General features: G+C 49.7%; 1 non-coding gene across 1 annotated transcript; it reads left to right on the plus strand.

Moving 5' to 3' along the window:
- The first annotated feature begins 464 nt into the window (after positions 1-464).
- On the plus strand, positions 465-571 carry LOC138984816 (U6 spliceosomal RNA). Its single transcript, XR_011462100.1, has one exon. It is a non-coding gene; the product is annotated as a U6 spliceosomal RNA (small nuclear RNA).
- The last annotated feature ends 23854 nt before the right edge of the window (positions 572-24425 follow it).

Consider the following 24425-nt stretch of genomic DNA (forward strand, 5'->3'; position numbering starts at 1 on the left):
GACTTTCCACTGTCTCCCTGGGAGATTTAATCAGAAGAAATGAAGAGGAGAGAAAGAGAAAGAACTCCAGCCTCAGATCATAAAGATTCTTCCGAAAACAGGCTGAAAACTTGACCTGCTCTCTTTTGCCTCTCCAAATGCTGTGCGCTTTCCATGGCTGGGCTCCCATTCCACCTTCTCCAGGCAGCCTCCCCTGGCTGTTCCTGGCCACACTGACCTCCGGCTGGAGAGACTAAGCTCCCAACTCCAGCCTCGCATTTACTCCTGGGCAGACCTCTCTCTGGCTTGTGGGAGAACCGGGGAGGCCCTGAGGTCCTTTTCTGCTCTCCCAGAGTAGTAAACAGAGTGAGGAATGAACAAGAGATGGACAGGCTGTCCCACCAGACTCTGGTTTCGACAATCACAATGAAATATTCTGCTGGGCCTGGGGCACACCAGGTACTCCTCCAGAAAACAGAGTTGGAGTGCTTGCTTAGGCAGCACATATACTAAAATTGGAATGCTACAGAGAAAATTAGCATGGCCCCTGCCCAAGGATGACACCCAAATTCATGAAGCGTTCCTTTTTTTTTTTTTAGAAAACAGAGTTGGAGATGGATAGACTATGGACGTCCAAGCTCCCCACACCAAGGCTGTGGTGACTCTGCAGAGATGGGTGAAGCGGGCCTGCCAGGAGAGGTGATATCACTTTCAGAGTCCGTGAATCAGATGGCTCCAACACTCTGCCAGCTGTGGTGGCTGCCCCCAAAAAGCCTAGTCCTGGATTTCCTCCACCATTTAAGGGCCCCAGGTCCCAGGAATTGACTTGGGGTCTCTATAAATAGCACCCATCCCATATTGATCATCTTAAAAACACACAGTATGTTCCAGGCCCAGAGAGAGGAGAAAAGTCTAAATATAGTGTCATCCCCAGGAACTGCTGCCTGTCCGAGGTGAGTGGTATAAGCAGCACATAAGCAAAGGGGTGGTCTGAGGGGGCTGAGAACTGGGAGGGCAGGGGGTACAGACACAAGGGACCTCTCCATCCCCACACCAGTCCCTCTGCTCCAGCACAGCAGCCAACCCTGCTCAGAAGTTTGGTCCTGCCCCAGGCCTTTGCACTGGGAGTCTTCTCTTTACAAGACACTCTTGCCCCAGATCTCCTCGGGATTGCTTCTTTCGTGTTATTCAGGTCTCAGTTTAGTCTCCTCCTTCACGATGCCTTCCCTGACCAGCCTGTCTAGAGTCACTCCCATCTCTCCACCACCTCATCCTGTTTTATTTCCTTTATAGCACTGGTTGGGCTTCCCTGGTGGCTCAGATGGTAAAGAATCTGCCTGCAATGCAGGAGACCTGGGTTCGATCCTTGGGTTGGGAAGATCCCCTGGAAAAGGGAATGACTCCCCACTCCAGTATTCTCGCCTAGAGAATTCCACAGACAGAGGAGCCTGGCGGGCTCCATAGGGTCACAAAAAATCAGACACAACTGTACGACTAACCCATAGGATTGCAAAGAATTGGACACGACTGAGTGACTAACACACACACACAGCACTGGTCAAAATCTAAAATTCTCCTTGGTGTCTATTTGTTTCATGGCACCCAGCCTGTCTTTTCCAACAGTATGTAAATTTTATGAGAGCAGGTATTATATCTGAGTTGTACAGCTTCTAGAAGGTTCCCTGGCAGAGATTATGTGTTGGACACCCAAACCAGGTGCTCTCCAACCACCTAAGGCTGAATTCAGCCTCAGACCACCACCACAGGCAAGTCTGGGCTGGCAGAGGGCAGTGGGCATCGAAGCCCGGGCTCACTTTGAAGCCCCACCCTCCTGTGACTGTGCCTGCACCGTCCAGCCTCTCTCCACGGGCTGCCCTGGCTTCATCTTCTTGACCCTGTCTCCTTTGTGCATTTAGCCATAGGACTTTTGGCCCAGCCCCTCTACTTCTGGAAACCTGCTCTTGACAACCTCATCTTATCCCCCAGACATCAGCTTTCTGGAACGCTTTTCTCTCCTCAGAGCAAATCTTCCTCTTCTTCCTGCCCCTCGCCCCCAGCAGGAATCACAGTTCCTGCCATCAAAATCACCCTCTCAGAGCTGCATGGGCAGAGTCACTTCACCCTAGGCCTTCCTGACCAGCCCACTGGACAAACCAGAGCATCCGAGAACACCATGGGCACGCTTTCACCTTACAGATCTCCCGCCCTCCCTGGGAGGGAGAGGCATCTTCCCCATAAGCTCGCGCATGTGGACATACCGCACGGACACACGCCTGCCCGTCCACCCCAGGCCCTCCTACAGCACCCCCTTGAGCCCACCTCCCCCTGGCCAGCTCCCCTCTATCTCCTCCCTCTTAAACCATCAAACTCTTTGAAAGAGCTGTCTACACATGCTCTCTGCACGTCCTCACCTTCTGCTTGCTCCTTAACCTACTCCAGACTGAAATTCCATTCTCACCAATTCATTCATTCATTCATTCAACAACACACCCAGCACCACATTCGGTGGGTGTCAAGAGGGAAATTTCTGTGGTCAAGGTCACCAGCACACTCACAGTCGCTCAATCCAATGGACACTCATTTTAAAATTATGCATTCTTTTTCATCTATCCACGAGCTTCTCAGAATGTATCTTAACTCTCCCTGGCAGAATCAGGAGACTCCCGGGACATGTGCCCTCCGTGCTTTCTGTGACACCTCCCACTGCTGGCTCTCCTCCCACCTCTCTGACTGCTCCATCCCAGCCTCCTCTGCAGACTTCTCCAGCCTCAACTGTTGCAGTGTCTCAGGGCTCTCTGGACTCAACTCTTTTCTCCCACCCTCTTCTCCACATTAGGATTGCCCTGGTGCTTCCAAAACTACTGATGCCTGGGCCTCACCTCTAAGTCGAATGAACTAAAATTTCTGGGGGTGGAGCCTGGGCATAGATTGATTTTGTTTAAAAAGCTTTCAAAGTGATGCTAATATCATCAGGGTTGAGAACCACTGGTCTGCATTCTCACTGAACAAAATATAATTAATACTGCCATGGCCCCAATGACCAGCCTCTGCGGATGATTCAAAGTTTCTGCCTCCAGCCCAAATCTCCTTCCTAGACCCTCGACCTTTCCCTCCAACTGACTGTAGGGTGTTGGCATCTCCCTGGAAATACTACAGATTCAGATCAGGACCCTGAAACATTCATCACCTTCTCCTTGGTTCTACATCAAGCTGATCAACCCAGATTCCACTCGTCCATCCTCCCCTCACAGTGTGATACGGCAGCAGTGAACCTCACTAGTGAGCAACTGAAGCTAGGGGTGGGAGAGGGCATATCCCTTAACAGGGAAGGAAGTGGGACACCACAAGTTCTGTCGCCTGTGGTCATCTCCCTGTCCCTGTCCTTCAGCTGAAAAACTTTTGGCGGAGCCCATGGTCTGCACTGGACAGGTAGTACAATGCAAAGCTGTTAGACTGACACCTGGGCTCACACTCAAGTCCCGCTACTTGGTAGATGTGTGATGGTGCGCACGTTACTTAACCTTTCTGGGCCTTTAGTTTCACCATCTACAAATTGGTCCTTATTATGGTCTCTGCCTCCAGGGTTGATTCAACGATTCAGCAAGATGAGTCTTATAAAGTGCTTAGTGCTGTGCCTGGCTGGCAGAAAGCACTCAGTGAATGTTCGCTATTTTTAGTACCATTACTGAGGATAAATTCCCAATTCCTGAGCGGAGCTCACAAGGGCCCCCGTGACTGTGACCTTGGCTTTAGCTTCCACTCTTCTCTTCCTCATACCATGGGACCCGTCGGGTCACTGAACAATTGTACTGTTTCACATCTCTATGCTTTTGTACCTGCTAGACGTGATGGCTAGGCTGCACCTTCCCCACCTAGAAAACTCCTATTCATCCTTCAAAATCCAGCAGGAAAGTTATTTTTGTTAGATAGATACCCTTGACTTTCCTGGCCAAAGATAATCACTCCTCTTTTGAGTGGAGTGGGGATACACTTCTACGGCTGCACACTTTTCCAATAAGCTTCCCAAGGGTCAGCAGGAATCAGCTTCCTATGAAGAGAACCGAGACTGCTGTTTACCACTGTCCCATGTTGGCCCCAGAACTCCCTTCTCCTTGGATTCCCTAAACACCAGCTCTTGTGCTCCCCAATTCCCAGCCCTCTCTGGCACTCCCCACCACTACACCGAGTTCCATCTTCATGTTGAGTGAGTCAATCCTGGAAATCTTCCAGAGGACCTTCAAGCACCACAGAGTCACTACCAAGTCCCCCAAAGGCATAGCAGCTGGCTGTACCACACTGGGCTGAATGCTGGCTCTTGGCACCCCAGGGCCAGTTCCCTTTCTGCTCAGATTCTCTGGGATCAGTCCTAGGTCAATTCAGCTCTCAGAAAGTAGATCTCAAGGCATCTTCACCCTGAGTGGGGCCCCCAATCCACTGACTTCTCAGGTGACCTTGTATTAGTCCTTGACCCACTCTCAGCCTCAGTTTCTCCCCACCCTGGCATGACGTGGTGATGATGATAGGGTTGGATTAAAAATTCACTGAGGCTCATTTCAGCACAGGACTGGACATTCTGGTATAAAAGCTATGTTCCCGACTCTGGCAGTTCTCTGACCCGACCCGACCCTCACTCCTGTGACTGCAGCAATGCTTGAGCTATCAGCCCATGCCACTCTCAACCCACCTCCCAGCTCCATTACCGCCCACTCTCCTGCACCTGCCCAGTTCTAAGGGGGAAAGGCTGATGGCAGCAGTAGGGGCCTGGGCTTCTGATGGCGGGGCCTCTGCCACTCAGGGACCCTCTGGATCCTGAAGGGCTGTGGGAATCAGGGAGAGGGGAGACGTGCTGCTGCATGATGGGCTCATATGCAGCATCCACATGATGCTGTCTAAGCTGTCTGTGGAGGTGCCTGGGGTCTCAGCAGGATGGGAGGAGACAGCTGGGGGAATGGAATACCAGCCCAGAACCCCAAGAGGAGACTGATCCCATCACTCCCACTGGTCTTAAGCACTAAGGAGAGAAGATGACTCCTGCCACAACCTCGGCCATGGCTTCCGGATTCGGCTGTGCGCTGACCTCCAACAGGTGTTTGCAAGGCGGGCCTAAGGCCAGCGCCTGGTCCCCAGCATTCCCCTCACCACGAGCACTCTCCACATATCCAGCCCCCACAAGGTTAGGAACCTCTGCTTCCTCCCAGGGCTCCACCAAAGGCGATCAAATAACAAGTAGAAAACGGCCTTCGGTCAGGGCGCTTGGATCTGCCCCGTCAGAGCGAAGAGGGCAAAGAACTCGCCCGATCCCAGCGCACAGTCTCCCCTGGAGAGAGCCCACGGAGATCCCTCCGCAGCCAGGGCTCACAGAGACCAGATGTGTCCCCGTTAGGGCGTCAAGAGGGCACAGAGCTCTCTTTATGTTCGGAGCGCGCAGAGACAGGACACACGACATACATCTTTTCCTTTCGGGGTCCACAGAGATCTATCCCCGGTCAGGACACGCAGAGATCTCACCCCAGAGAGGACAGCCCCGGCGGACTGCTCTATAGGGCCCAGAGAAAGGAGGGTGCATGGCCCCTTCATTCCCAGCCCTGCTCGGTCAGTTCCCCCGCTCTCTGGAGTCACACTCACTGCGCTCCTAGTCGCTGTTCTGACCTTGGGGTCTCCGGCCTCCGGAATCCGGGTCCCAATCCCAGACCCTCCCCGAGTCTGCGCCAGGATCGGCCGGGAAGCCGGGGCCGCAGCTCCCCCTCCCCCGGCCCTCGACAGCGAACTGGGAAACCCGGAAGGAAAGGGAAGGGGAGGGGGCGCGCGCCGGCTAGAGACGCCCCCCTTCCCGGGGATACCCTCCAGCCAGGCTGCTCTGCGCCCCTTCCTCTCCCTCCCCTGCCCTCGGGGGCAGAGATGGGGGAGGGAGCCTGCCGGTGGACCCGGGGCTGGGGAGGGGGCGCGCAGGGGTTGGAGGCTCCAACCCTAGGGGAGGAAAGTTGGGCGGCGGCAGGCAGAGGGGATTCCGCCGGGCCGGGGCTGCTGGAGGAGGCGCTCGCTCACCTGCTGGTCCCCCGGCCCGGGTCCCGGGATGGGCGACAGCGGCTCGGCACGGACTGGCTCGGCGCGGGGCTCCGGGCACCGGGCGCAGGCTCAGCGGCCCCGGGGGCGCGATCCCCGCATCCCACGGGCGCCGCCGCCGTCTCGGCTCCGCCGCTCGGCTCGGGCTCCGGGGCTCGGCGGGCGGCGCGGGCTCGGGCTGGGGGCGGGGTCGGGGGCGGGCCCCGCCTGGGCTCGGCCTGGGGCTTGGGGCCCCAGGCTGGCTCCGCCCCAGAGCGACGCGCCCCGGACTCCGCACGTGGCGCTCCGCCCGCTCTCAGGGTGAAGTCCTGGGCACCCGCCGGGGCGCACACCCCCGCGTTGACCTGGGGGCGCCCCGCCACAGAAAGCGCCCCACGCGGACACGACAGACGCGCGCAGACCCGGCACACGCGGGGGTACACACATAGCCACCCGGAGACGCTTTCCTACAGCCACCTACGCCTACGCGGACAGGCAAACACCCTGGCACACGCGGGGTACACACTCACACATGCTCACTGACTCGGCGACCCTACCACAGCCCTCACCTCTGTGGACACGGACAAACACTGACATTCGCAGACACCTGCTCTCATAGACACACAGACACCCACACGGACACAGGCAGACACATCACTGACACACACAGATACCGAGGCAGACATACTGTGACAAACTCAGGGACACCTGCGTGACTCAGAGACACATATCCACTGACACACTGACACAGAGACACACGCATAGAAAACCACAGTCTCCTAGAGACACATGCACACACACAGCACAGAAGTCTGCACAATGGTGGACACTTTCATACTGACACATTGGTACTGACAGAAACACCCAGACCAGAAACAGCCAACACAACAGACACAACCAACACGGGGACACCCACACTGAAACATACACACTCACTTCACCCTGTTGATCTACAGGAAACTTACACCTTGACACACCCGTAGGCACTCACCTGCTGGCACTGGGACAGACTGTCTCTCACACACGGATGCAGAGACCCGCACAGTGACTGGTACAGTCATTCACACACACAGGCTGACCCACAGGGAGACATACCCGGGAACACACATCCTTCTTTAAAAGAAACAGGCCACCAGTTTTTGCCCACAGGCCAGAAACATCTTTGGAAGGGACGGGCTATTGCCCAGAGTCAACACAGGAGCACACACATAAAAACACACACAGAGATACACAGCCTTTGTCTTCTTCCCCAGCAGCCTTCTAATCTCTCCTGACATTTTTTTCAACGTTCCTAAATGTAAATAGCGCTTTCAGAGGGCACCCAGGTGCTGTGTTTGGCAGTTTGGAAGCTGTGACTTGCCTCTCCATTTTCGGGATCTTGGAGACATCACCAGGGGGCCATCCTCCATTTGGGACCTGGGTGTGGCGCTCCAGGGATCACTGGGTGCCTTACCTATATACTGAGGAGCTATCTGTCCCTACAGAAGGTCAGTCTGTAGGAAAGTTCAGGACACAGGACCCTTTCTGGCCAGGGGTCTGATAGGGTGGCTGGCGCCAGATAAACCACATTCCCGCCTCCTGCTTCTGGTCCCCTGATGGGTCTCAGGTAGGCCAGCATCTCCCACTAGCGGCCAGAGAGGGAAGTGCAGGCAATGTCAATTTTTAGCACCACCTGACCCCATGCCTCTTAGGTGGGAGGAGAGGGCAGCAGAACCTAGGTTCTCCCTGAGGTTTTCCACCAGGCTTCTGGAGCCCCAGAATGAAGATTCAAACTTGCAAACGAACTCGGGCCAAGAAGGAGACTCAGAACGGAGGCTGATGTGGGGGGCGGGGCGGGCTCAGAGAGACTCTGTGCTCCATCTACATCTAGCAGAGGTGGGCTTCTCACACTCCTTATGGTGGGCACCTGGATTTTGCTCACAGGAGAGGTATGCACCCCAGATTTAAACAAGGGCAAAGAAGCTCATTAGAAGGAGGAAGAAAAGCTCTGATTCGGTTCGGATTCAGAGATTCAGCAAACACATCTGGTGGTCTGAGAGTGGCGGCAGAGGGCAGGAAAGGTTAATGGACCAGAGACAGGGCACCTCCCACAAGGAGCCCTTGTCAAGATCTGGGAGACTCCCTTCTCTTTGCCAGACCCCATTTAATGAAAGCTGGAACATCCAAGGTTTTAAAAACTGTTGCCTTTTTTCTGCTCTTCCCCCTAGCTGAGGTTCACAGTTGGGTTAAGCGCTTTGTGCATCCACAGAGGATTCCTTTCCCTCCTGTATTACTTCCTTTTATTTCTCCTCCCTGCTACCACCACCTTGCTGTCAGCTCCCTCCCCACACAGGGGCCCTTCCTTATAGGCAGGTCTTTAAATATGTACACATCTTTGTAAAATATGCAGTATTGTTGTTTGTGCCTATGGATTTTCATATGTGTGTTTACTGCCCCAGCAATTTTGTTGTTGTTGTTTTACTTCTATTGAAACTACATATGGAAAAGTGCACAAATCCGAAGTGTTCAGTGCAAGAGTTGTTTAACCCTGTTAGTTGAACCCATCCCTATAGCCAGCACACAGGTCAAGAAACTAAACGGCAACGGCACCCAGACCTCCCCTTCCTGCCCTCTTCCTGTCACCAGCACTTCTCCCCTGGGATTAACTACTACATTCACAGCCAACTCCCTAGGTTAGTTTTGTCCAGTTCTGATATTTATTTAACTAGCATCAGATAGTACAAATGCTTGTGTCTGGTTCTTCTGATTAGGTTTGTGAGCCTCATCCCTGTGGCTGCTTGTAGTCATATATATAGTTCATTTGTCCTCATTGCATAGAGTTCCACTGTGTGAATACCCCACACTTTATTTATCTACCCTTTGGCTGACGGGCATTGGTGATTCTAGCTGGGGGTTACGACGACGAGCACTGCTATGACCGTGCCGGGATGTGAATTTCAGTGGCCATCTGTGTGCATTTCTGCCAGGGGCATACCCGGGAGTGGCGTTGCTGGGCCACGGGAGGGAGTGTGCTCACTTTTAGGAGGCACGGCCAAATAGTTTTCCAAAGTGGTTCTACCAACATACTCCACCAGTGGTGAATGTATAGAGAATTCTGGTTCATCTGCATCCTCTAGCACTTGGTATTTTTGTCTTTTTCATTTTAGCCACTTGAGTGGGTGGGAAGAGGTTTCATATTGTGGTTTTAATTGGCATTCCCCTGATGACTAATGAAACAGAGCGTTTTTCATGGTTTATTGGCCATTTGTGTGTATGTGCTTTCCATTTATATAAAATGGGCATTGTTCTAACTTTCATTCTTTTTCTTATGTTTCTCCCTTAGTGCTGTGATTTTGAGCTCTATCCATGTTTTGGTGTGGGCAGCTAGTTCTTGGCTTCTGATAGCTGCAGTGTTCTGTGTTATGCACCCACCAAGTTTTATTTATCCAGTCCCCTTGAGAGGGATGCTAGGTAGGGTTGAGGATGGAAGAGTAGTAACTGGCTTGTGTTTCTGTTGGCTTCATTCTGCTGATGCCTGAGGCGGGGTGGGGGGAGGTGAAGAAGCAAGCTGATTCAGGATTCAGAATCCACTGGCACTGAGCACCAGGCATCTTAGAAGGTGGAGGTGCAGGTTGGGGCTAAAAACAGGAGGTGTGGGGAAAACCGCACACAAAAACCCACAGCCCCAGGCAGATGCCTCCTCCCTACCTCCCCAAGCTAAGGGCCGGTCCTTCCCCATCTACTCGACTACCTCTGGCTCTGGGGGCGGGCATCTGGCAGGAGTGGGAAAACTTCCTGTGAGTAAAGGGATCTACTGAGAGCTCTGGTTCTCTCTGCAGGTGCCATAACTCTGGCAAAAGACTGAGGAATTCTGCGTTGAGAAAATGACCAGCCCAAGAGAAAAGACCTCTGATCCTGGGCACCTACCCAGTCTTGTCCACTGGAAGCCCTGCCGCCTGGGAGCTGTGCTCCCTCCACGTGCATTGCCATCTTATTTCTCCTTTGTCGGTCTCCCCTCTGGAGGCTGGACAAGCTGAGTATTTGCCTGTCCAATTTTCCCTGTAGCTGGGGCTGGCCACGTGATTCTTGAACGGCCTGGAGTCATAAGCAAAGCTTTGCTGGGGAAGGGCGGATTCTGGGAAAGCAGTTCCTCTCCTGATAAAAGAGGACAGGAACAGTGGGGTGAGCTGTCTTCCTTCTTCCCCTTCCTCCTGCCTTGAATGAGGGCACGATGCTTGGAGCTGATGAAGCCATCACGTGGCCATGCAGGGAAGGCCAGGAGATTTGGAGGGTTGGCCCCAATGACCATGATCCTCAGAGCCCCCCACTTCGTACTTTCTTTCACCCCTTGTGCAAACAGACGAAACCAGATTCTCTGTCATTTGCAACCAGGTTGTGTTGGATGGGGAGGAGTCTGGAAATCCGGGTGCTCTTAATACAAACTGTATACCAGCTCTCTTGTTTTTGGCCTCACCTCGCCTCCCCACTTCCAGAGGTACCCACTGTCTGAGTTCCAGAAATGTCCTGGGGTTTTGAGGTGGAGGAGTTCTTTGCACTCCTTGGCACACGTCCCTCGGTGGGCTCTTTGAATTCAACCTTCGCCGCTCTGAAGTCAGTTACCATTCAAACTTTCAACAAGTTGTCATCATATCTACTGTTGCTTCCTCTTCCAGACGTTTTGTCCTTGTAGGGAGGGTTTATGTCTTTTAAAATTGTTTCGGTATAATTTTAGTGAAATTTTAAGAGTTGTCTTCAGTCCACTATATTTTGAAGGAAGTCCTCCATATCAGTTTCTCCTCTAGGTAAGTTTAAGTAGCAATCACATGGTACCCTTGTGGGTTGTCAGTGTTCTCCTCGGAAGGGGCTTTGCTCATGGTCAAGGCCAAGGACACGTGTGCTAAGTCGCTCAGTCATGTCTGACACTTTGCATCTCCATGGACTGCAGCCCACCAGGCTCCTCTGTCCATGGGGATTCTCCAGGCAAGAATACTGGAGTGGCTTGCCGTTCCCTTCTCCAGGGGGTCTTCCCAACCCAGGGATCGAACCCAGGTCTACCACATTGCAGGGAGATTCTTTACCGTCTTAGCCACCAGGGAAGCCCAAGAATACAGGAGTGGGTAGCCTATCCCTTCTCCAGGGGATCTTCCTGATCCAGAAATCGAACTGGGGTCTCCTGCATTGCAGGCAGATTCTTTACCAGCTGAGCTACCAGGGGATGGTGACCTGATGCCCCCTTTATACCTAGATGAAGGACAGGCTAACACTTATTGAGGGACCATTGCCAGCTGGGACCTGCTGTGTCCTACATGCACCTTCAGCCCTAGTCACACCCAGCCCCTTACCTCTGCCAGCTCCCAGCACAAATGATGCCGGTCTTCAAATGAAGAGCCACCCCTTCCTCCAGACACTCGACTGCCATCTGCTGGAGAGTTGAGAGAAAATAGACGTAAATCTCTGATGGCTAAGAATGTGCATTTTGCCCCCAAATTGTGTGAAGCACAGCTGTATGTGGCTGACTGCTCCTGCCTTCACCTCGACCATCTCTTCCTCATAAACTGTCGTCCCTCACACATCAGCTCTGACCAGTGTAGTGAACTAGAGATCCAGGCTTGGAGGGTGGGAAGCTCAGATGGGATCAATTACTATTGTCCACGTGAACTCGGATGACACATATAACCTTTCCAGACTTTACTCATATACAGAGTGGAATAACTATATCCCCACCTGACTGAGTCGTTGAGAGGATCAAATGAAATAACACGTGAGAACTACAATAAATATTTTACAGGCTGAACTTGTTGGCATTTGTACTGACTGAAGCCTGTTCACCCTTTGCCTTCAGTTGGGTTCCCTAGAAACACTCTGAGATGGAGGTTTTCATGTATGAGGTTTCTAGGGAGCGGACTGGGGTTCAACGTCCGTGAGGATGTGAGGGAGCAGTGTTGGGCAGAGGAGACGTTGATCTCCAATGCAGCTGCAACAGAGGCTTCAGCCAAAGGCCACAGGAGACTCTGGAGCGGGGTGATCCCGTGAAGCTGTCCCCAGTTGAGACTGGGGAGAGTGAGCAACCTTTTCTACCTGAACTTCAGTCATCGGTGGTATCATGGTGAGGCAGCTCCTGCAAGGCAGGGGCAGTGCTCAGAGTGGGTGCAGCTTTGAGCTGTCAGCAGCCATACTCCTGGCAGCTGGAGGGATAACAGTACCTCGATCCGAAGAGGGGCTCTTGGCGGTTTTCCGCAGCATCCCCCTTCCCTGGGTCGTATATGTGGGGGAGGGTGTTGGTCTCAGCAGATGTGATATGGCAGGTGTTGGAAAAGAGCCAAAGATGGATTCTGTGCACAGAAGAACCATCCGGGGTCTGGATTTTGTAGAATAAGAAGCACTAGCCTGCTGTGGCCAGGGTCAGATCTCCCGGGCTTCATTTCTTCCACTCAGCTGCCCTTGCTCCCAGCTTCGCCTGTGTGAAGCATATTCCATAGGCGCATCCCAGGTCCACATAGGGCAGCCTGCTTCCTGTTCTGTCCCACTCCACAAAGGACACGTGGTCACCCCGAGTCCTGCCACCTTCGTGACTGTGACGTGGTTGCCCTGTGCCATAGCTTGTATCAGCACAGTCGTGGATTCGAGGAAGAGGTTCAGTAGGAGAGACTCGAGGCCGGGAACCAGAGTCTGGGCTCCTGAGTGCAGCCCACAGATGTGCTTGTGGGAGGGGATGTTGAGGGCAGTTCAGTGCGTCTGACAGTTTGTGGTGCTACAAATGTCTTTAGGGAGGACATGCACTGTCCTCTTTGGTTCCCACCATTTCTTTCTCTATCATGTTTTACGTTGTATTATGCATTATAATACAATATATAATACAATATTATAATATAATATATAATACAATACAAGAAGAGGGTTCTCCTCTTCTGGATGAGGGCCCAGCACCCCACGAGGACTCCGGAGCACCCCATGTGGTCACGTGAACGAGGATCAGAAGTAGGTGGGTGCTGATGGGAGGGATGGAAATTCTGGGCTCCAGGTAGGGAAGCGGTTCGGGGCAGGAATGGAATTGAGGCTGATGGAGGGTGAGGCTGGTTACAGGGGAGCTGGGGAGCTGTGCTCAGAGCTAGAGGCCCCCGCCAGATGGGCACCGTGCTTAGTCACAGAGCTCCTATCACAGTTTGATTTTTCTGCCTTCGTGAAGCATTTTTTATTGAAACGCATAACTTGAGTGAATCTCAAATGTGTCACGCTTGGTGAAGGGAGTCAGCCTCAAGAGGTTACATATACTGAAAGATTCCATCTATACGGCATTCTGGAGAAGGCAAAATTAAAAGAACAGGAAGCAGATGTGCGGTTGCCGGGGGCTGGTGTGGAGGGAGGTGTAACGTTGGAGGGCAGCACGAGGGAGGGAGCGTTTCAAGGTCTGGGTCGTGACCGTGGTGGTGGTTACACGACTCTGCACTTGACAGAAACTCAGAACTGTACACTAAAAAGGATGAGTTTTCCTGAATGTAAATTAAAATATAAATACAAAATTTAAAAAGAAAAAAGGAGGCATCTTTACCTTTTTGAACAGGAGTGGTATTTCCTTCAGGAATGTGTGAGTGTGTGGGTGTGGGTGCGGGTGTGTGTGGAAGAGAAAGAAGAGGTGTGTGTGGTTCTTGAAGAGACAATGGTCAGAGCCGCTGTTCCGAGCCCCAGAGAGCTGGAGAACAGGGTCTGTGGACTGCAGGCATTCAATCTCCACTGCTCTGTATGTGAGCTTGAACCGAAGGCTCTGGTTGCCCAGAAACAGGGGTTGTGGACTTTAAAACGAAAGCCTGGATTTTTTTTTTTTTGGTTTGTTTGTTGGTTCTTTTTTTTTTTTTTTTCCCCAGACACTTCCTCCCTAGTGCTGCCATGGTAGTGAGCAAGGGAGGGAGCCAGTGAGTGAGTCCTGGCTCCACACCTAGAGAACCTCTGAGCTTTCTCAGCTCCTGCCCCTCTCCAGCATCCACAGCGTCCTAAGAGTAAAAGCCTCACAGATACAGAAAGAGAATATGGGGTCAGCAGCCCCAATGACTCAAGCCCTGGTGCTGGGCAGACCAACTCCCAGAATCCTCTGGGCCTCAGTTTCCCCGTCTCTAAGACAAAAAGCCTGTGGGGATTATGATATTCTCTGACATTTCGCAAGAGTGCTGTAGCAATGAAGGAAGGAAGCCCACAAGGCCACAGGCACCCAAGGAAGGACTCTGTCCACACGCTGACATGTGTCCTGGGGCGCCATGGCTGGCAGATCACCCAACCCCCTCTCCCCCACCTCCACACTCCTGAGAGAAGAGGGTGAGCCAGGGTGCCCAGGCCTGACAAGAGACTTCAGAAGACTTTGTAGGGAAATTGGTTTTTTCACTGCAAGTCATTGCTTTGGGCCAGAAAATGCTCAGAACTGGCAGCAGCTGACAAAAGCCGCCTCTTGTCTGCGAGTATATCAGCTTTTGAAGAGATAAGAGGCAGGGGCTGGAGTGCAGGCTTCTCAAGAGAAGGCTGACAGGAGAACAGAGGAGCTGCCTCCCACTCTCGCCCGCTCATAGCATCGGGGCTGCGGGGCGGGGACATCAACCATGCCAGCTCCATCACTGCTCTCAAGGGAGGGGATGGTCCCGGGACAAGGAGTGGCCTGCCTCAGGCCTGCAAGTGGCAGTGGCTGTTGTTGCTGGGGTCCCTATGGGTGACTCTGGGGCCCTGGCATCTTCAATGTGCACCGTGGGAGTATGGAGCTGCTCTGGACTCGTAATTTCTGAGAGGTGCAGAGAACAGGATCCCTGAGGCCCCCATACTGGAAAGGAGTGTCAGGAACCAGATCAGCCTTGCTTCCCAGGGAGCTTGGCTTCAGCTTTTAGCTATCTGCATCTCCAAGCTGAAGCTAGAAGTCCTTATCACTTATTTAGATAGAGAGTAATTTAGTATAAAGATTGTTAATGAGGTATTAAGTTGTCAATTAGGTAACTGAAAAGGTGGAAAGAGAACCCTTTCCATGGTGGGTGGTGTGCCATTCCCTGAGGGTGCAGCCAAAGCGGTGTGCATAGTTAGAGTGGAGGACCAGAACCTAGAAGGGATTGTGTTCTTGTTAAAATTTAGTCACGTGGAAACACCTAGTCATGAGGGGGGCTGTGAGAAAATACATGTGGGCAACTTCCACTCATGCCTTCAGAAAGAAAGAATGCGCCCTCCCCTTTCCCACTTCCTACTGGCTAGAATATGGGTACAGCAGTGGGAGTCAGGAAAGCCCTCTTGAACCATGAGATAAAAGCTTCATGGTGAAGTTGTCAGAGTAGCTCAATAGAAGGATGGTTCTGGAGCTGCTTTTCAGTCCTAGACTTCTCATCTGGACTTTTATGTGACAGAGTAATGAACCTCTGACTGTCTAAGCCTCTGCTATAGGAGCCAATGCTATATTCAGTCCATATTAACTGATACAGAATAAAGCATTTGGCAAAACCCAACACCTATTCATGATACAACCTCTCACTCGGTTAGGAATAGAGGGAAACTTCCTCAACTTGAGAAAGAGAATCCATAAAAAACCTACAACTGAGATCATATTTAATGGTGAAAAACAGGATATTTTCCCTCTAAGACTGGGAAGCAAGGCAAGGATGACTATTCTCATCAGTCTTATTCACCATAGCCAGGCAAGAAGAAAAAGAAGTAAAAGCATACACATTAAAAAGAAAGAAAGCTCCCTATCTGCAGATAACATAATCTATTAGAAAATCCCAAGGAATCTGCAAAAGCAAACTCCTATAACTAACCGATGAGTTGAAGCAAGATCCCAGGATACAAGATCAACACACAAAATATAATTACATTTCTATATACTACCAGTGAGCTGAAATTAAAACACAACTATCATTATAATTACTCCAAGGAAAATGAAATACTTACATGTAAAGCTAGTAAAACATGTATAGGATCTAAATGCTAAAAATTATAACATGTGAATTTTAAAAATTCAGGAATATCTAAATAAATAGAGATACATACCATGTTAATGAATTGTAAGACTCATTATAGTGACTATGTCAATTCTTCCCAAATTAACCTACAGAGTTATTGCAATTTTTGTCAAAAATCTCAGCAATAGTTTTTGTAGACATTGACAAGTTTATTCTAAATTCTATATGGAAAGGCCCAGGATTTACAATAGCCAAAATAATTTTGAAAATAAAAAGTGGGAGGAATCACTCTCCTCAATGTTCAGGCTTACTACATATCCACAGCAATCAAGACAGTGGAGCACCGGTGAGGGGCTAAGCACAAAAATCCCTGGAATGGAAGACAGAACTCAGAAAAAACCCACACAAAATGTCCAGCTGATTTTTGACAGAGGTGCAAAAGCAATTCAATAGAGTAAGGATGAAAGTGAAGTGAAACTTGCTCAGTCATGTCTGACTCTTTGTGACCCCATGGACTATACAGTCCATGGAATTCTCCATGCCAGAGTACTGGAGTGGGGAGTCTTTCCCTTCTCCAGGGAATCTTCACAACCCAGGGATCAAACCCAGGTCTCCTGTTTTGCAGGCGGATTGCAGGGAAGCCCAAGACTTTTGAATAAGTGGTGTAGGAGCAACTGGATATCTCTAGGCAAAAATATGAACCGAAACCCAAACCTCAAAGTTAACTCGAAATAGATCACATACTTAAATGTAAATGTAAAACTAAAAAACTTTTAGAAAAATATGAAGGTGAAAGATTTCAGGACTTAAACCTGACATAAAAAACATGATCCATAAAAGGAAAACTTGGCCAATTGCATCTCACCAAAATTAAGAAACTTTTGCTCTGCAAAAGATACTGTTAAAAGTATGAAAAGACAAGCTGCAGTCAGGGATAAGATAGTTGCAGCTCACGTACCTGACAAAGGACTCCTATCTAGAATATACACAAAATTCTCTAATCTCAACAGTAACACTAACCCAAACAATAAAATTGAAAAATGGACCAAAGACATGAACAGATGTTTCACTGCAGAGGATTTACAGATGACAAATAAGGACATGAAAAGATGTTCAACACCCTCAACCACCAGGTAATGGGTCAATGAGGGTTTGCTTGTGGAATTGTCCTTTTCTGCTTTCCTCTTTATTTTAAAGTTAGAATAAAAATTAGCAAGAAAGAAATTCTATCCAAACCAAATAAATCAACAAACAAGAGTTAAGTGAGTGGCGTCTACACCGTTGTTCAGTCAAGTTTTGCCGTGAAGGAGAGCAGGGAGATGGGCAGGAGGAAGACCCAGGAGGAGGGGGAAGGAGGTGCGTGTGTCTTAAGGTGGGGGATAAAGAACATATTTGAAGGCTGATGGGAATGAAGACACTGACGATGAAGAAGGAGGGTGGATGAGGATGTATGTGGTCCGGAGCACAGACTGACTTTTGATTTCAGCAGAAACGTTTTTCCATTTTAGGAGGAGAGAACACAGAGAATACACTCACTGAGGCGGGTGAATTGGTCTATTTGCTGGTGGGAAGTTGTCTGATAACTTTATTCTTTCAATGAAGTGTAAAAGGATGTTAAATTGTAAGTGTTGATTGAGACACCAAAATATAATACATCAGACATGTTAAAGTAAGGTGCTAGAGCAAGATGCAAATTTTTGAAGAGATACTGACATGACTCTTAAAACCCCACCTACACTGCGGGTGCAGGAGGAAGGCTGTCAGGATGATGATGGAAGGGTTTTTCAAGGTCCAGGTGAGAAAGGGCCACCTGAATCCTGGGTGAGTCTTCCAGGATTCCTTGGGGCTGCTGCTGCTGCTGCTAAGTAGCTTCAGTCGTGTCCGACTCTGTGCGACCCCACGGACGGCAGCCCACCAGGCTCCACTGTCCCTGGGATTCTCCAGGCAAGAACACTGGAGTGGGTTGCCATTTCCTTCTCCAATGCATGAAAGTGAAAAGTGAAAGTGAAACCGCTCAGTCGTGTCCAACCCTCAGCGACCCCGTGGACTGCAGCCTTCCAGGCTCCTCCGTCCATGGGATTTTCCAGGTAAGAGTACTGGAGTGGGGTGCCATCGCCTTCTCCGTCCTTGGGGCTAGAGGAATCCTGAAACCATGGATCACCTATATATGCTATGAGATATGCTTTTTTTTCCCTGGAAGTCCTGCAACTACCCTAAAAGTTAAATGTATTGTTGAACAGACCTATGCCAACACTTCAGAGACAGAGGAGACAAGATGGCAGAGTAGAAGGATTTGAGCTTACTGTCTCTCTCGAAAACACCAAAATCACAACTAACTGCTGAACAGCTATTGACAAAAAAGACTTGAACCTACCAAAAAAGATATTATACATTCGAAGTTAAAGAAGAAGCCACAACGAGATGGTAAGATGGGAGCTTTTGGTATATAATCAAATTCCATATCCACGGTCTCCCACAAACTGGTAAGTAATTCTGTCACAGAGGTTCTCCCATAGGAGTGAGAGTTCTGAACCCCACGTCAGGCTCCCCAGCCTGGGGTCTGGCATAGGGAGGAGGAGCCCCCAGAGCATGTGGCTTTGAAGGCCAGCAGAGCTTGAGTGCAGGAGCTGCTCAGGACTGGGAGAAACAGAGACTCCACTGCTGGAGGGCACACACGAGATGCCACAGCACTGGGACTCGGGGCAGGGCAGTGACTCTGGAGGAGCCTGGGCCAGACTGACCTGCGTGTCTTGGTGGGTCTCCTGGGAAGGTGGGGGGCAGCTGTAGCTCTCACTGGGGGACTCACTATTCGCCTCAGCGAATAGTCCTCTCTGCAAGCTCTCCCGAAGGCTGCCCTTTTGGTGCCAAGACTTGACCCCACCCAATAGCCCGCAAGCTACGGTATTGGGACCTGTCAGGCCAAACAGCCAATGGGTGGAATGCAGGCCCACCCACCAGCAGCCAGTCTGCCCACAGCCACCTCTAAACACACACACCCCTTTACGTGGCCTTGCCCACCAGAAAGACAAACCCAGCTCTAGGGGACAGGCAACCGGCCCTCCCACCAGGAAGCCTGCACAAGCCCCTGGACCAACCCCACCCACCTGAGGGCAGACACCAGAAGTGAGAGGAGCTATAGCCCTGCAGCCTGCAGAACGGAGACCGCAAACACAGAAAGTTAGACACCGTAAAATATATATATTCAGAGGAAGGAACAAGGTGAAATCCAGAAGAAAACTAAGTGAAGTGGAGATAGGCAATCTGCCTGAAGGTGGAAGGATCTTTAAGGATGATTCTTGATGGGAGGGGCAAGAGTGGGCTGAGACAGTGTACAGAGACCCATGCCCACATCCACTGGCGAGGTATTGTGGGTGGGGTGCCTGCCTTTATATCTGAACCCTGTGAGGAGGATTTTAAGAGGCCAGCTTTGGGATCCTTGCAAATGGGAGATGCAGCAGTTGGTGTTTGCTCCTGCCTGGGACATTAATCAGCTAAAAGTGGGCTGTCCTAGCTGTTGGCAGAGAAGCTGAAGGAGAGGTGGCTTTGTTGTGATGGAGATGCCCTCCCAGAATTTGGCAGACTGTTTGTCAGACCTGTGACTGTTCCCAGGCATCAGATGTGGGGTATGAGAGAGAGAGAGAAAGAGAGTGAGTCTATGAATCTATCAGGGCCCCTCAGCAGACAGCACCTGGGGGTGGACCACCTCAGGGCTTCTCAGGGCTACAGAAGGAAGTGAGTAGGAGGATGAGCTGGAGGGGAGGGTATTACTCCAAACAAAGGACCTGCAGGTGAGAGATCTCCAGGAATCAGAGCTTTTATGAATTCACAAAAACTCCCAGAGAGTTATCTTTAAATGTTGGCTTGGCTCAGAAACGGGGAGAATCTTCCAGTGCCCTTCTCTCTCCAACCGTCAAACCCTGTTGGAATCAGAGACAGCACCTAGGAGAGCAGGAGGGAGAAAGCAATCAACACGACCAACACCCCTTCCCAGGAAGCCGGCAGCCTGCTGCAGCCCGCCTTAGCCAAGGAGGAGGGAGAGCCAGAACCTTGAATGAAGTTGGAAACTTTGGCTGTTACACAGGACTGACACGCTAAATACCATGTCAACTGGGGACTTAAAGTGACCAACGGACTTCTTATTACATAAGAGTAGTTAGAAAAGTTCTGGGATAATCCAAGATTTCATTCAGAAGTGTTACAACTTGTATCCCCAAGAGCAATAGGTGCTTGGAAAGATGTTCAATATCGTTAATAGTCAAGGAAATGCAAATCAAAACCACAATGAGATATCATCACACTCCTGTCAGAATGGCTGTCATCAAAAAGAACACAAAAATTGTTGGCGAGGATGTCGAGAAAAGGGGACTCTCGTACACTGTTGCTGGGGTTGTAAAGTGATGCAACCACTGTGGAAAACAGTACGGAGGTTTCTCAAAAAACTAAAAGTAGAACTCCTATATGACCCAGCAATTCCACTTCTAGGTATGTATGTGAAAAAGAAAAAACACATATTCAAAAACATGCATGTACTCAGTGTTCACAGCAACATTATTTACAAATGCCAAGATATGGGAGCAACCCAAGTCTCTATCAACAGGTGAATGGATAAAGAAGATGTGGTGTGTGTGTGAGCATGCACACACACACACACACGTACATTTGGACAACTACTCAGCCATAAGAAAAGGAATGAAATTTTCTCATTTGGAGCAACATGAAAGGTTATTATGCTATGTGAAAGAAGTCAGACAAAGACTGTGTAATATCTCTCATCTATGGAGTCTAAAAATTACAACAAATTAGTGAACCTAACAAAAAAGAAGCAGACTCACCAGATATAGAAAACAAACTCGTGGTTACCAGTAGAGAGAGCTAAGGGAAGAGGGGAAATATTAGGGTGGGGGATTAAGAGGTGCAAACTATTATGTATAAAATAAAGTATAAGGATATATTGTACAACACAGGGGATATAGGCAATATCTTATAGTAAATACAAATGGAGGATAAACCCTTAAAATTTTTGAATCACTATATTTTATACCTGTAACATATAATATTGTGCATCAACTACACTTCAATAAAACATAAAAATTTACGAAATGGTGAGTGGCAAAAATGAAGCTGCATCACTGAATAGGGAAGGAAGAGTTGGGAGCACAGACTGAGAATGAATGAGGGGGAGAAGTTAGGGGTTAGAAGGGTTGGAGATTTGAGAAGAGACACAAAAGTGTCATTTTGGTGAGTAGGAAAATGAACTTTTTAGGGAAATGCAACAGGGTCATTGGAAAATATTTGGAGCTCATCTAAGGTTTGTGGTTATGAAACTGAAGTAAGGCCAGCAACTGTCTGGAGTAGGAGCAGAGAGGGTAGAGATTTGGGTTTAAGTGGAGTGAAAGTGAAAGTGAAGTCACTCAGTCGTGTCCGACTCTTTGCGACCCCATGGACTGTAGCCTACCAGGCTCCTCCGACCATGGGATTTTCCAGGCAAGAATACTGGAGTGGGTTGCCATTTCCTTCTCCAGGGAATCTTCCTGACCCAGGGATTGAACCCTGGTCTCCCGCGTTTAGGCAGACTGTTTACCGTCTGAGCCACCAGGGAAGTCTGTTTAAGGTTTTACTGGACATGTAGGATTCAAGGAGAGGGTGGCAAAAGATTTGAAAGTGTTTTGAAGCATGTGATTATCAGGCTAGACCACGACATCAGAGTGGGCAAGGGGAGAGTGGGAGTGATGAAAAGGCAAAGGATGGAAGACCTACAGCCTTTGGAGAATTATATTTCAGTGGCTGGATGGCATCACTGACTCGATGGATGTAAGTCTGAGTGAACTCCGGGAGTTGGTGATGGACAGGGAGGGCTGACTTGCTGTAATTCATGGGCTCGCAAAGAGTCAGACACGACTGAGCGACTGAACTGAACTGAATAAGGTAAGTGTACTGGTGAGGGGATAGTTGGCCAAAGTATAAGATTGGTGTTGTTGATAGTGATGACAAGGTTCAGGATAGACCACTGTCTCAGTAGAGAATGCAGGGTGAGGGATATGATCACTGGATCTGAGAAACCTGTGTATTGGGCCAATCACTCTGGAACTGAGGACAGGAATAGGGTTGTGGACAGTGAGCAGAGGCTGTGGCATGGCTGAGTGGTGGAGAATAACCTCCGGCTGATGATATTGCTGACGATACTCCAGAGTTCAGTGGATGAATCAGAAGCAGTAGTCATGGGACGAAACCCAGATGAGGCCAGAAAGGTGTCAGGATGCAAAATTAACTCTTGGCTTTATGCAAGCGCAAGATCAGCACTTGAAAATGAGCAATTTCCTGAAATTTTCTGCCCGGGACACCTTGCTTTCCTCACTCTAGTCCCCGCCCTAGTAGACGGTACTAGAAGAGAAGGGACCAACCCTGCAGGAGTGGAGGGAGGTAAGCTTCCTCCTCTGTACTGATCTGGAAAATATAAAAATTATTGTGTGGAGTCTTCTTGAATGGGGCCTCTGCTTCAGAGCAATCCATGATGACCGTGGGGACTAAGGGAGGAGGTGTTGCTAGATCTAACCAGAAAACATCTCTTATGGTCCAAGATAGCTTGTAAGATGTGGTGGGAAACTGAAACTCAAGCTTGTAATTAAACTTTTATTCATTATAGAACAATTTTGAAGCAGAGGCAAGGATCTACTTGGTTTTAGGACAGTTATCACCAAAATCAAATCTTCAATAGTGCTTGAGAGCACTATTGAATAGGGGATAGGAGTTTTAACCATCTCATCAGTCAGAAGCAGCTGGGTGATGGGTAGAGAGCTACGAGAAGAGATGACAATCTCACTTCTGGGTGGGACCCTTTGCACACCTCATATAACCTTGGGGAAGTGATTCCTTTCCTGCAGACCTTGGTCCAGCAGCAATATATAAAAAGCCTGCAGATGGAATGATGGATGTGTGGACAGCATGAGAAAACAGCTTCCTAACTCTGAGCAGGGGGCTATCTGGGAGTTTGTCTTAATTTGTATTCCCCCAAATCAGGAGCTGAGACAAGGATTTGGGTGTGTGTGTTAGTCACTCAGTCGTGTCTGACTCTGCGACTCCATGGACTGTAGCCCGCCATGCTCCTCCTTCCATGGGATTCTCTAGGCAAGAATACTGGAGTGCGTTGCTTAGGAGGCAGGTTTATTTCCAAGGTTATTCCAGGAGGCAAAAGTAAAGAAGCAGAGAGAGAATTAGCTAAGGAAGGGAGAAACTCCCCTCAAAGCTGGTTAGGGCTGTGGGCAACTGGGCAGGGCAGGGTCAGGGTGAGACCAGTGAGTCACCTAAGTAGAAAGGTAAGGAGGTCCTTACTTTCAGGATTGCAAAAGACTGGCCCTACATGAGGACTCGGACTTTCTATCGATTCTCCAAGAAACTTGATTCAGAATTGTTCCTCCACAGCTTGGGAGGTTAGGATATTAATTTATCTTCCAAATCCTGCATTCTTGCATTGGTTGAGGACTGTCCTTGAGGTTGTCAACATCTCCCCTTCCCTCTGCACTTCTGGGCTGCAATGTCTGTGTGGGGAAAAGTGGCTTTGGAGAAGGCCCTGAAGACCAAAAGCTGCAGAGTTCTATTCAAAGTCAGATGAGGCAAGGGATGTGGTGTGGGGCACAAACAGGACCCGCTACAGAGGCAACAGTTAGAACCAGACACGGAACAATGAACTAGTTCCAAATTGGGAAAGGAGTACATCAAGGCTACATATTGTCACCTTGCTTATTTAACTTAAATGCACAGTACATAGTGGAGAAGGCAATGGCAACCCACTCCAGTACTCTTGCCTGGCAAATCCCATGGACGGAGGAGCCTGGTAGGCTTCAGTCCATGGGGTCCCTAGGAGTCGGACACAACTGAAGCGACTTAGCAGCAGCATCAGAGTACATAGTGAGAAATGCTGGACTGGATGAAGCACAAGCTGGAATCAAGACTGCTGGGAGACATATCAATAACCTCAGATATACAGATGATGCCACCCTTATGGAAGAAAGCAAAGAGGAACTAAAGAGCCTCTTGATGAAGGTGAAAGAGGAGAGTGAAAAAGCTGGCTTAAAACTGAACATTCAAAAAAAGAAGACCAGCATCCAGTCCTATCACTTCCTGGCAAATAGATGGGGAAACAATGGAAACAGTGACAGACTGTATTTTCCTGAGCTCCAAAATCACTGCAGATGGTGACTGCTACCATGAAATAAAAGTTACTTGCTCTTTGGAAGAAAAGCTATGACAAACTTAGACAGCATATTAAAAATCAGAGATGTTACTTTGCCAACAAAGGTCCATCTAGTCAAAGTTATGGTTTTTCCAGTAGTCATGTATGGATGTGAGAGCTGGACCATAAAGAAGGCTGAGTGCCAGAGAACTGGTGCTTTTGAACTGTGGTGTTGGAGGAGACTTTTGAGAGTCCCTTGGACTGCAAGGAGATCCAACCAGTCCATCCTAAAGGAAATCAATCCTGAATATTCATTGGTAGGACTGATGCTGAAG

The sequence above is a fragment of the Bos mutus genome, chromosome 22 (genome assembly GCF_027580195.1).
Source record: "Bos mutus isolate GX-2022 chromosome 22, NWIPB_WYAK_1.1, whole genome shotgun sequence".
Taxonomy (NCBI): domain Eukaryota; kingdom Metazoa; phylum Chordata; class Mammalia; order Artiodactyla; family Bovidae; genus Bos; species Bos mutus.